At 49.5% G+C, this 13,509-nt stretch overlaps 1 protein-coding gene across 6 annotated transcripts in view; it reads right to left on the bottom strand.

Annotated features, from left to right (window-relative positions):
* LOC119842870 (C-type lectin domain family 2 member B-like) overlaps positions 1-13,509 on the bottom strand; it is a 40,869-nt gene that overhangs the window by 16,489 nt on the left and 10,871 nt on the right. For 4 of the 6 annotated variants that reach the window (XM_043497131.1, XM_043497126.1, XM_043497130.1 and 1 more), the window contains exon 3: positions 7,149-7,295. The gene's annotated coding sequence lies outside the window, so the exon portion shown is untranslated. Of the gene's footprint in view, positions 1-8; positions 199-5,631; positions 5,756-7,148; positions 7,296-13,509 lie in introns of those variants that run through there. The other 2 variants (XM_043497127.1, XM_043497129.1) reach the window with 2 other exon arrangements.

The raw sequence follows: 13,509 nt of genomic DNA, 5'->3' as shown, positions 1-13,509 counted from the left end.
TAATTTACATTAATTAAAAAGAATATTCCAGCAGAACATGTTTGCTGATTAAAAACTTGAAGAAAGTCAAGCCACTGAACTGGTGCCAGTCACTGGCGACAGTTTGTTAAAGCAGCTTTGGACAGCAGTAGCCTCTTGTGCAGGTACAGAGAGAATTCTCTTCATTTCAGTTTATTCAAAGAAACCGATTGGGAGTTGAAAAAGCAGCAAAGCTTGTTTTCCTCTTCTAATCTATGGATGAAAAGTAGGCGAGGGAAGGTGAACTCTGGGCTGCAGGTTGAGAACCATGGCTATAATCGGGGCACAGCTACAGCCCATGAGACTTCAGCAGGGCCATACATGTAGTACTGGATGCAGCCCACAATGGTAAATTGAGAACCACTGCTTGAAAGTCTTAACAAAGGTGGAGTGGGACCCCACAAAGGACTCTGGCACTGCATCACAGCTCCTAGCTTTTAGATGGCTAGAAAATCCAAGGAACACCATTGTGATCCACTAAGCTGCCTGAGGCACACGCGTGCATATAACATCAACGGGGAGCCAGCATGTTAGGTGGAAACAACGAGGGGTCCTGTGGCACCTTAAAGACTAACCCATTTATTTGGGCATAAACTTCCGTGAGCTGGAGCCCACTTCATCTGACGATAAATTTATCATAGGACTAGAAGGGAGCTTGAGAGGTCATCTAGTCCTGTCCCCTGCACTCATGGCAGGACCAAGCACCATCTAGAGTGACCATCCCTGACAGGTGTTTGTCTAACCTGCCCTTAAAAATATCCAATGATGGAGATTGTGGAATCTCCATAGACAATTTATTCCAGTGCTTAACCACCTGACAGGAAGCTTTTTTCTAAAGTCCAACCGAAACCTCCCTTGGTGCCGTTTAAGCCCATTGCTTCTTGTCCTATCATCAAAGGTTAAGGAGAAAGATGTTTCTCCTTCCTCCTTGTAACAACCTTTCTGGTACTTGAAGACTGTTATCATGTCCCCTCTCAGTCTTCTCTTCTCCAGACTCAACACACCCACTCCTTTCAATCTTCCCTCATAGGTCGTTTTCTAGACCTTTCATCATTCTTGTTGCTCTTCGCTGGACTTTCTCCAATTTGTCCACATCTTTCCTGAAATGTGGCACCCAGAACTGGACACAATACACCAGTTGAGGCCTAATCAGCATGAAGTAGAGCAGGAGAATTTCTTCTCGTGTCTTGCTTACAACACTCCTGCTAATATATCGCAGAACAATGTTCTCTTTTTTTTTTTTTTCCCCCCAAGAGTTGACACATTTAGCTTATGATCCACAACAAGCCCTAGATCCCTTTCTGTGGTCTACAGGCTAGTGACCACAAAAGCTAAAGAATGAGCTAAAGATGCCACTAGAACTTCTTCTTCTGGTGGTGCTGGCTCAATGCCAGTTAAGGTCTTGCCTAAGGATGTAGAGCAGACTCATTTGAGCTCTCTCTGTAAGTGGTCTCAGTGCCACTACATGGGACGGTACACCACACCCAAAAGGTGTATGGCTTAAGGCTGCTGATATCAATTCCAGGTAGGTGAATCCTAAGCCCTACCTCAGAAGTGCGGCCGGAGTCAATGAGTCACTGACTGAAGAACAAGGAGTACTTGTGGCACCTTAGAGACTAACAAATTGCTTTGAGCATAAGCTTTCGTGAGCTACAGCTCACTTCATCGGATGCATTTGGTGGAAAATACAGAGGGGAGATTGATATATACACACACACACACACACACACACACACACACAGAGAGAGAACATGAAACAATGGGTTTTATCATACACACTGTAAGGAGAGTGACCACTTAAGATGAGCCATCACCAGCAGCAGGGAGGGGAAAGGAGGAAAACCTTCCATGGTGACAAGCAAGGTAGGCTATTTCCAGCAGTTAACAAGAATATCTGAGGAAGAGTGGGGGGTGGGGTGAGGTGGGGGGGGGAGAAATAACATGGGGAAATAGTTTTACTTTGTGTAATGACTCATCCATTCCCAGTCTCTATTCAAGCCTAAATTAATTGTATCCAGTTTGCAAATTCCAATTCAGCAGTCTCTTACTGGAGTCTGTTTTTGAAGGTTTTTTTTTTTTTTTGTTGAAGGATAGCCACTGTCAGGTCTGTAATCGAGTGACCAGAGACTGGAGTGTTCTCCGACTGGTTTTTGAATGTTATAATTCTTGACGTCTGATTTGTGTCCATTTAGTCTTCTACATAAACTGTCCAGTTTGACCAATGTACATGGCAGAGGAGCATTGCTGGCACATTGCTGGCTATGTAGACTCCCTCCTCAGGCCCTACGATACCAGCACTCCCAGCTATCTTTGAGACACCACTGACCGCCTGAGGAAACTACAATCCATTGGTGATCTTCCTAAAAACACCAGCCTAGCCCCTATGGATGTAGAAACCTCTACACCAACATTCCACACAAAGATGGACTACAAGCTGTCAGGAACAGTATCCCTGATAATGTCACGGCTAACCTGGTGGCTGAACTTTGACTTTGTCCTCACGCATAACTATTTCACACTTGGGGACAATGTATACCTTCAAATCAGTGGCACTGTGATGGGTACCCGCATGGCCCCACAGTATGCCAACATTTTTATGGCTGACTTAGAACAAGGCTTCCTCAGCTCTCATCCCCAATGCCCCTACTCTACTTACGCTACATTGATGACATCTTCATCATCTGGACCCATGGAAAAGAAGCCCTTGAGGAATTCCACCATGATTTCAACAATTTCCATCCCACCATCAACCTCAGCCTGGACCAGTCCACACGAGATCCACTTCCTGGACACTACGGTGCTAATAAGCGATGGTCACATAAACACCACCCTATATCGGAAACCTACTGACCGCTATTCCTACCTACATGCCTCAAGCTTTCATCCAGATCATACCACACAATCCATTGCCTACAGCCAAGCTCTACGATATAACTGCATTTGTTCCAACCCCTCAGACAGAGGAAAAACCTCTACAAGATCGCTACCATGCATTCCAGCAGGTGCATACTGTAGTTGTAGAAGTGAAGAAACAGATCGACAGAGCCAGAAGAGTACCCAGAAGTCACCTACTAAAGGACAGGCCCAACAAAGAAAATAACCGAACGCCAATAGCCATCACCTTCAGCCCCCCACTAAAACCTCTGACGCATCATCAAGGATCTACAACCTATCCTGAAGGACGACCCATCACTCTCAGATCTTGGAGACAGGCCAGTCCTTGCTTACAGACAGCCCCCCAATCTGAAGTAAATACTCACCAGCAACCACACACCACACAACAGAACCACTAATCCAGGAACCTATCCTTGCAACAAAGCCCGTTGACAACTCTGCCCACATCTGTTCAGGGGACACCATCATAGGGCCTAATCACATCAGCCCCACTATCAGAGGCTCATTCACCTGCACATCTACCAGTGTGATATATGCCATCATGTGCCAGCAATGCCCCTCTGCCATGTACATTGGTCAAACTGGACAGTCTCTACCTAAAAGAATAAATGGACCCAAATCAGACGTCAAGAATTTTAACATTCAAAAGCCAGTCGGAGAACACTTCAGTCTCTCCGGTCACTCGATTACAGACTATCCTTCAACAAAAAAGCTTCAAAAACAGACTCCAACGAGAGACTGCTGAATTGGAATTAATTTGCAAACTGGATACATTTAACTTAAGCTTGAATAGAGACTGGGAGTGGATGAGTCATTACACAGAATAAAACTATTTCCCCATGTTATTTCTCCCCCCCCCCCCCCACTGTTCCTCAGATATTCTTGTTAACAGCTGGAAATAGCCTACCTTGCTTGTCACCATGAAAGGTCCCCCCCCCCCCCCACTGGCTTATCTTAAATGATCACTCCTTGCAGTGTGTATGCAGATCACACCAAGCACAGATGCAAGCTGTAATCCAGGAGGAAATGCACTGCGAGGAAACTGGCCTCCCTTTCATGCATTCAGCTCTAGCCACAAACAGTTGCGTTGACTTTCTGAATGGCCTTGTAGGGTCTATATAGAAGGCAAGGGCTCTTCTAATATCAGCTTCTGTTCCAGAGAGCCCGTATGAGGCTTCGGGTAGAAGACAGGCAGGAAGACATCCTGCGTGAGGTGGAATGGAGACTCTACCTTGGGTAGGAAGGCCTGGTGTGGCCTAAGCTGGACCTTGTCCTTGTGAAAGACCATATGGGGGACTTAGGTACCTAAGTATTTTTGCTGATCTCCCCCATGGTGACTAAAACCCATGAGTTCAATTCATTAACTACAGATAAATTATTGCCTTATTTATTTGTATTATTAGCTACGATCCCTGGTCATCACCAGGATATGTGACTTTTACAGCAGGGGTCCTCAGCCTTTTGCTTTCAAAGGCCCCCCAGCACATGCTGTAAAAACCTCCAAGGACCACCTGTGCCATAATAACTCTTTTTCTGTATATAAAAGCCAGGGCCAGCATTAGGGGTAGCAAACAATGCAATTGCCCCAGGCCACAGGGGCCCCCATGAAACTAAGTTGCCCAGGCTTTGGCTTCCGCCCCAAGGGGTGAGGCTCGGGGCCTCAGGGTTCAGCCCCATGGGGTGGAGCTTCAGCTCCCTGCCCTCGGCCCCCAGCAAATGTAATACCGGCCCTGCTTGGCAGCCCCCTGAAACCTGCTTGAGGCTCCCAGCCCCCTGCTTGAGAAGCCCTGTTACAAGTCATCAGATTTAAATGCAAAATTTGTTTTGGTAACCCTTTTTTCTTATAAAGAAAAGGAGGACTTGTGGTACCTTAGAGACTAACAAATTTATTAGAGCATAAGCTTTCGTGAGCTACAGCTCACTTCATCGGAAAGCTTATGCTCTAATAAATTTGTTAGTCTCTAAGGTGCCACAAGTCCTCCTTTTCTTTTTGTGAATACAGACTAACACGGCTGCTACTCTGAAACCTTTTTTCTTATGTCGCCATAAGATTACCAGGCACCCAGTTTCCCCCCACAACAGCTGCGGGTAAAAGGACCCTGGTGGCTGGGGTGGGCCGGGGCAACCAGGCTGATAAAAGTCTGGCTGCCAGCACCGCGGGGGCCCGGGGCTAGAGCAGGCTCCTGACCTGCAGAGGGCTGGGTGGGGGGCCAGGCGGCAGCTGGGACCCTGGACCCGACCCCGCCGGACTGTGTGGGGCCCGGAGGAGGAGCTGAGCCCGTCGTGCGTGGGGGAGGGAAGGGTGTTTGCAGCTGGTTCCCCACACCCAGGGCTCCAGCCCCACGGGCTGCTCCCACCCGCCCAGCTCCCCGGGGCTTTTCCCCTCCCGCACCATGGGCCGCGGATGCTCTGGAAATACCCGCGCCCCAGAGCCCGTTTCCGCCTCCTCCCGCTCACTGCCGCCATGTGGATGGGGGGGGGCGGGGAAATGGCCCCCAGCTGCTGCAGCCTCCCCTTCCCCCGTCTCCGGCCGGGCCCTGCTGCCCCCCAGCCGGGGAACCGGCACCTGCAGCCCATGCCCCAGCCCCCGCAGCTCCCAGCAGCAGGCGGGGGGGGGGGGGGGACCACCAACAGCCCGAGCCAGAGGTTCCGTGGAGGAGGGGACGGGGGGGGTCTTGGCAGCCCTGGACTCCGCTCGGGGACACGCGCAGCCCCCACCTGAGACCCGCCGCCTGGCAGAGCCGGAGCTCGGCGCAGCGCAAACACGGGCGGCCGCCGCCCCGACACAGCGAGGCCGCAGCGTGACGTGCAGCCTGTGGGCGCTCGCAGCGCGGACCCCGTGGCTAGGGCGGGCGGACGGAGAAGACGCTGGGGTGTAAATTAGCTGCCGGGGGCTCAAGAAAGAGCTCGGGGTCACTGAGCGGATGGTTTCAGAGAACTCGCCCCAGTGTGCAGCGCCATTTTAAACAACTAACAGTCAGGCGGGGATGCATCCGCTGCATGGAGCTGCAGCTCACCAAAGCTTCTGCTCTAATAAATTTGCTGGTCTCTAAGGTGCCACAAGTCCTCCTTTTCTTTTTGCGAATACAGACTAACGCGGCTGCTACTCTGAAACCTGTCGGGGGGGAGTGTCAATGAACTAGGGTCACCCAATGAAATGAAAAGGCAGCAGGTTTAAGACAAACAAAAGGCGGTATTTCTTCGCCCAACGCACCGTAAACCTGTGGAACTCCTTGCCAGAGGATGTTGTGAAGGCCAAGACTTTAACAGGGTTCAAAAAAGAACTAGATAAGTACCTGGAGGACAGGTCCAGCAATGGCTATGAGCCAGGATGGGCAGGGATGGTGTCCCTAGCCTCTGTTTGCCAGAAGCTGGGAATGGCGGCAGGGGATGGATCACTTGATGATAACCTGTTCTGTTCACTCCCTCTGGGGCACCTGGCACTGGTGAGACAGGCTACTGGGCTAGATGGACCTTTGGTCTGACCCAGTCTGGCTGCTCTTATGTTCTTATGGAGTCCAGGGAGACCACAAGGGGCTTCAAAACTACTATTGCTTTTACTACTATTGCAGAAACACCCAGACCCTCTGATGGGGGTGGGGCTGTTTCCCTTGTGTTTATTTTCATGTTTACGAATGTTGTTGATGCTGTTGTGTGTATGGCACATTTAAAGGATTTGGAACTTGGTCCTGCCATGAGCACAGGGGACTGGACTCGATGACCTCTCGAGGTCCCTTCCAGTAATTATATCTTTCTAGTTTCAGGTTTCAGAGTAGCAGCCGTGTTAGTCTGTATTCGCAAAAAGAAAAGGAGGATTTGTGGCACCTTAGAGACTAACAAATTTATTAGAGCATAAGCTTTCGTGAGCTACAGCTCACTTCATCGGATGCATTTGGTGGAAAAAACAGAGGGGAGATTTTTTTCCACCAAATGCATCCGATGAAGTGAGCTGTAGCTCACGAAAGCTTATGCTCTAATAAATTTGTTAGTCTCTAAGGTGCCACAAGTACTCCTTTTCTTTATATCTTTCTAGGAACTTTCCAGAAGGGCCAGGCTCTGAGGAACTTTCACAACACAGAACCTTTTATAAGGGCTGCGCGCCCATCAGCAGTTGCTGTCCACTAGCAAGGCAGCCAGTAACAGTCTATTTGTGCTGGTTTCAGGAAGTTTCCTTCACCACAGAGCATCCTTACCTGGCACTGACTTACTTGTCACGTGTGACCTAGTGAACTTACTATCTGTTCCTGTGCTCCTGATCTCCTGTCCCCGGCAATCACTGGAGGCAGTGATAGGTCCAGGATCCACCTAGCCCAATTGCAGATGACCGCTTGTGTGTCCATCATCATACCGTGGGTCCGTTGGGACCTTGGTTCATTGAGGACCTGCAAGTACAAACTTTTGGTTATTGCCAAGGGCTGTTTGGGGACCTGGCTTCAGGCCCACTGTTGGGGCAAACCACTGAGTTATTTACTGTTTTTATTTTCCTCTCCCCTTTGCATTCCCTGGTATTGTTAAGTTCTCTAAATAAGCCCTGTTTGTTTTGGAAGATATTTCCTTGTTAAATCTTCTGTTTACCTGCTTACCTGGTGGGCTGAGGGAGGTTATTCCCCAGACAATAGATGCTGGTAGCCAGTCAAAAGAACTTGGCCCTGTTACAAAACATCTAGGTAACAATGGGGACCAAAAGTTCCTTTTCAAAAAAGCCTTTCCCCATTACAAGAATGACACCCAGAACGCCTCCAGCTGCCCTAATGCTCTCCAACTTCAAAAAGACCCTGACACAAGTCAGCCAACCACCCCCAAACTCTGAACACCTTACTCTAAGCAGAGCTTTTACCCATAAAAGGAAGACATGCCAGAGACGCCATGAACACCACTAGTGGCTTAGCTATTGATTGTACATGGAAGGTGCCTAGACACCACAGTGAAGAGTGTCAATATAGAACAGTAAAGTGAGACAGGCAGTTCTCCTTCTGGGTTAGGAACTGAGACAAAGGAAAACATTCTTATTTACATAGTAAAACGAAAAGAAGTACTTGTGGCACCTTTGAGACTAACAAATTTATTTGAGCATAAGCTTTCGTGAGCTACAGCTCACTTCATCGGATGCATTTGGTGGGAAATACGGTGGGGAGATTTACATCCCCAATGTACATGTGCCAGCAATGCCCCTCTATCATGTACATTAGTCAAACTGGACAGTCTCTACGTAAAAGAATAAATGGACACAAATCAGACGTCAAGAATTATAACATTCAAAAGCCAGTCGGAGAACACTTCAGTCTCTCCGGTCACTCGATTACAGACCTGAGGGTGGCTATCCTTCAACAAAAAAACTTCAAAAACAGACTCCAACGAGAGACTGCTAAATTGGAATTAATTTGCAAACTGGATACAATTAACTTAGGCTTGAATAGAGACTGGGAATGGATGAGTCATTACACAAAGTAATACTATTTCCCCATGTTATTTCTCCCCCCCACCCCGCCCCCCACTGTTCCTCAGATGTTCTCCCAGCTATCTTCGAGACACCACTGACTTCCTGAGGAAACTACAATCCATTGGTGATCTTCCTAGCAGATGACAGAACGAGGAGTAATGGTCTCAAGTTGCAATGGGGGAGGTTTAGATTGGATATTAGGAAAAACTTTTTCACTAAGAGGGTGGTGAAACACTGGAATGCGTTACCTAGGGAGGTGGTAGAATCTCCTTCCTTAGAGGTTTTTAAGGTCAGGCTTGACAAAGCCCTGGCTAGGATGATTTAACTGGGACTTGGTCCTGCTTTGAGCAGGGGGTTGGACTAGATGACCTTCTGGGGTCCCTTCCAACCCTGATATTCTATGATTCTATGATTCCTAAAAACACCATCCTGGCCACTATGGATGTAGAAGCCTCTATGCCAACATTCCACACAAAGATGGACTACAAGCCGTCAGGAACAGTATCCCCGATAATGTCATGGCTAACCTGGTGGCTGAACTTTGTGACTTTGTCCTCACCCATAACTATTTCACATTTGGGGACAATGTATACCTTCAAATCAGCGGCACTGCAATGGGTACCCGCTTGGCCCCACAGTATGCCAACATTTTTATGGCTGACTTAGAACAACGCTTCCTCAGCTCTCGTCCCCTAATGTCCCTACTCTACTTGCGCTATACTGATGACATCTTCATCATCTGGACCCATGGAAAAGAAGCCCTTGAGGAATACCACCGTGATTTCAACAATTTCCATCCCACCATCAACCTCAGCCTGGACCAGTCCACACAAGAGATCCACTTCCTGGACACTACGGTGCTAATACGCGATGGTCACATAAACACCACCCTATATTGGAAACCTACTGACCGCTATTCCTACCTACATGCCTCTAGCTTTCATCCAGATCATACCACACGATCCATTGCCTACAGCCAAGCTCTACGATATAACCGCATTTGTTCCAACCCTTCAGACAGAGACAAACACCTACAAGATCTCTATCATGCATTCTTACAACTACAGTACCCACCTGCTGAAGTGAAGAAACAGATTGACAGAGCCAGAAGAGTACCCAGAAGTCACCTACTACAGGACAGGCCCAACAAAGAAAATAACAAAACGCCACTAGCCATCACCTTCAGCCCCCAACTAAAACCTCTCCAACGCATCATCAAGGATCTACAACCTATCCTGAAGGATGACCCTTCACTCTCACAGATCTTGGGAGACAGGCCAGTCCTTGCTTTCAGACAGCCCCCCAACCTGAAGCAAATACTCACCAGCAACCACACACCACACAACAGAACCACTAACCCAGGAACCTATCCTTGCAACAAAGCCCGTTGCCAACTCTGTCCACATATCTATTCAGGGGACACCATCATAGGGCCTAATCACATCAGCCACACTATCAGAGGTTCGATCACCTGCGCATCTACCAATGTGATCTATGCCATCATGTGCCAACAATGCTCCTCTGCCATGTACATTGGTCAAACTGGACAGTCTCTACGTAAAAGAATAAATGGACAAAAATCAGACATCAAGAATTATAACATTCAAAAACCAGTCGGAGAACACTTCAATCTCTCTGGTCACTCGATTACAGACCTGAGGGTGGCTATCCTTCAACAAAAAAACTTCAAAAACAGACTCCAACGAGAGACTGCTGAATTGGAATTAATTTGCAAACTGGATACAATTAACTTAGGCTTGAATAGAGACTGGGAATGGATGAGTCATTACACAAAGTAAAACTATTTCCCCATGTTATTTCTCCCCCCCACCCGTTCCCCCCCACTGTTCCTCAGATGTTCTTGTTAACTGCTGGAAATAGCCTACCTTGCTTGTCACCATGAAAGGTTTTCCTCCTTTCCCCTCCCCCCGCTGCTGGTGATGGCTCATCTTAAGTGATCACTCTCCTTACAGTGCGTACGATAAACCCATTGTTTCATGTTCTCTGTGTGTGTATATAAATCTCCCCTCTGTATTTTCCACCGAATGCATCTGATGAAGTGAGCTGTAGCTCACGAAAGCTTATGCTCTAATAAATTTGTTAGTCTCTAAGGTGCCACAAGTACTCCTTTTCTTTTTGCGAATACAGACTAACACGGCTGCTACTCTGAAACCTGTCATTATTTACATAGTGTAGGCCAGGGGTCTCAAACTCAATTTACCTTAGGGCCAGCGCCAGTCCTCAAATCCTCCCAGCGGGCCAATAATGTCACTCATGCTGCCCAGAACCCGCCCCCCCAAACTCCACCCCCACTTGCCTAAGGCTCTGAGAAGGAGTTTGGGTGGCGGAGGAGGTCTGGGGGAGGGGATTGGGGTGCAGACTCTGGGAGGGAGTTTGGGTGCAGAAGGGATGAGAGGTTGGGCTCTGGGAGGGAGTTTGGGTGGGGGAGGGGGTCTGGGGTGCAAGCTCTGGGATGCAGTTTGGGTGCTGGGTGCAGGCTCTGGGCTGGGCAGGGGGTGGGGGTGCAGGTTCTGGGAGGGGGGAAGGGTGCAGGCTCTGGGAAGGAGTTTGGGGATTGGAGGGGTGTGTGGGAAGAGGGTGCAGGCTCTGGGAGGGAGTTTGGGATGGGAGGGGAGGGGGTGCAGGCTCTGGGAGGGTGTCGGGGGGTGGGGCACTTACCTGGGGCTCCAAGGCGGGGTGGGCCGGGGACCCTCCATGCACTGCTGCCCCCAGGCACCGCCCCTGCAGCTTCCAATTGGCCGCAGGGGCACTTGGGGTGGGGGCAGCGTGCAGAGGCACAGCCCCCCCCCTCCCCACCCCGGGGCCGCAGGGCGGGGCTGGCAGACAGGTGGAGCAAGCAGGCAGATGCCACTTAGCTCCACTGCGCTGCCAGGGCCCTGGGCCATTTTAAATCACCTGGGGGGTGGGAGCCCCCGGGGGCGGTAGGTGGGGCCAAGGGAGAGACCTGGCCCCAAAACTGCTGGGGCCCCGCGGGCCACATTGGGGAGATCCTCAGGCCGCAGATGGCCCGCAGGCTGCGAGTTTTAGACCCCTGGTATAGGCCATAGGGCTAGGCAGTGGTGACTGGTGCTCCGGGGAGGCATGGGGGGTGATGCCAGAAAAGGGGAGGGGACAGCAGGGGCCATCGCCACCTCTACCTCCCCGCCACGCATCGTCCCTGGGGCTTGTTACATCCTTGGGGGCAACAGTTTTAGGAAGAAATCGCTGGAGACACAGAGAGCTGTAAACCTTGAAAGTAGCCATTTATTGCCACACACTGAACTAACCAAAAACCAGCCAAAACTGGCTGGGCTATCCCCTAATAATCTAACTCAGTTGCCATAGCAACAACAAGGTTCTATTACCACACCAACCAAATACACAACATATTCCTCCCCCCTTAATAAGAACATCCCCTAAATAAAACAAACACTAAACTAGAGAAGGAGGGTAGACGGCCTCTGTTCCCGGCTAAACCCTGGAGATTATTTTGCCCTGTAACCATAGGTTCACCCTAGCTAAAGATGCAGCCATTGAGGAGGCCTTCTGTCTCTAGGTGGATTACGGCGGACTTCTGGTGTTGTTGCTCCCAAAAGTGTCTTGGGCACAGGCCTGACAATGGGCTCAGGGTTCCTAGGGTGAACGTGATATCAGCTCATTCCGGGCAGGGGGGTATCTCAGCCACCGGCAGTATTGGAGGGGGACAGTCAGGAACAGGTGACTCTTGATTCAGTGTCTCGCCAGAAGCCGTGAAGTCAGGCAACTCAACTGAAGATGTGTCCTGAGGACTGGTATGACCTGGCAGCAGCTGATCTACATGTTGCCGCCAGGTGAGATCCTCTGCAGTCCGGAAACAGGGCCTGTTTGAGCGATGACAGTGGCAGGGACCCATTTAGCTCCAGAAGTATAATTCCAAGCCAAAACTGGCTGTCCCAGGCTAAAGGTTCAGTCTTTTGCTCTGGGTGCATGCCTGATGACTTGATCTTGCTGCTGACTTTGCACAGTTTGTCAGAGTTCAGAAGGTTTCAGCAGATCAAAGCAAGTGCGCAGCTGTAGTTCCATCATTAGAAAGGCTGGGGATGTGATGTATCCCATTTGCCTTCATAAAATATTGACAGTCCTTAGAGACGAACTGCGGTCCGTTGTCACTCACAAGTTGTTCTGGCAGACCGAAACGACTAAAGAGTCCCCATAGTTTTTGGATAGTACTCTCTGCAGTGGTGGACTGCATTATAGAGACTTCTGGCCATTTAGAATGGGCATCTACCACCACCAAGAACATGCTTCCTTCAAGGGGGCCAGCGAAGTCAACGTGAATACATTGCCATGGGTTTTCAGGCCAGTCCCATGGGTGTAGGGGTGCCACTGGGGTGCATTCCTCACACCCTGACATGACATACAAGCTCTTGCCTTCTCTTCAATAGCACTGTCCAATCCAGACCACCAAAAATAGCTTTGTGCAATTTCCTTCATGCGCACTATTCCACAGTGACCGGAATGTAGCTGTTCTAACATCTGTGATCTCAGTGGTGGTAGGATAATGACATGTCTCCCGCACAGCAAACAACCAGTTTGGATCGATAACTCCGTCCTCCTGGACATGTAGGTAACAAGGTCGGGTAAGACCGGAGAGGTTCGTCGAGATGTTCCATGCATCACCAGGTCCATAACTTGGGACAATACCGGGTCAACTCGAGTTGCCTTCTTTACCTGAGTAGCGGTAATGGGTGTATTCTCTACCTGTTCAAAGTAAAAGATTTCCTTCTGGGCAATATGTTGACGTTTGACTAGCAGAGGCAGCCTTGAGAGACCATCCGCATTGCTGTGCAGAGTGGATTTCCGATGTTTGATTTCATATGTGTGTGCGGAAAGCAACAATGCCCAACATTGCATAGAACTAGCAGCTAATGGAGGAATGCCCGTGTGGGGTCCAAAAATTGAAGTCAGAGGTCAATGGTCTGTGAGAAGAGTAAACTTCCATCTGAACAGGTACTGATGGAACAGGTACTATAGAAAACTCTTTCCTGGGTATCTGGCTGGTGAATCTTGCCCATGTGCTCAGGGTTTGGCTGATTGCCATGTTTGGGGTCGGGAGGGAGTTTTCCTCCAGGGCAGATTGGAGAGGCCCTGGAGGTTTTTTTTTTTTTTTTTTTTTT

Source organism: Dermochelys coriacea, chromosome 14, assembly GCF_009764565.3.
Source record: "Dermochelys coriacea isolate rDerCor1 chromosome 14, rDerCor1.pri.v4, whole genome shotgun sequence".
NCBI lineage: Eukaryota > Metazoa > Chordata > Testudines > Dermochelyidae > Dermochelys > Dermochelys coriacea.
Note: the sequence above shows the minus strand (reverse complement) of the source record. Positions and strands in the feature narration are given on the sequence as shown.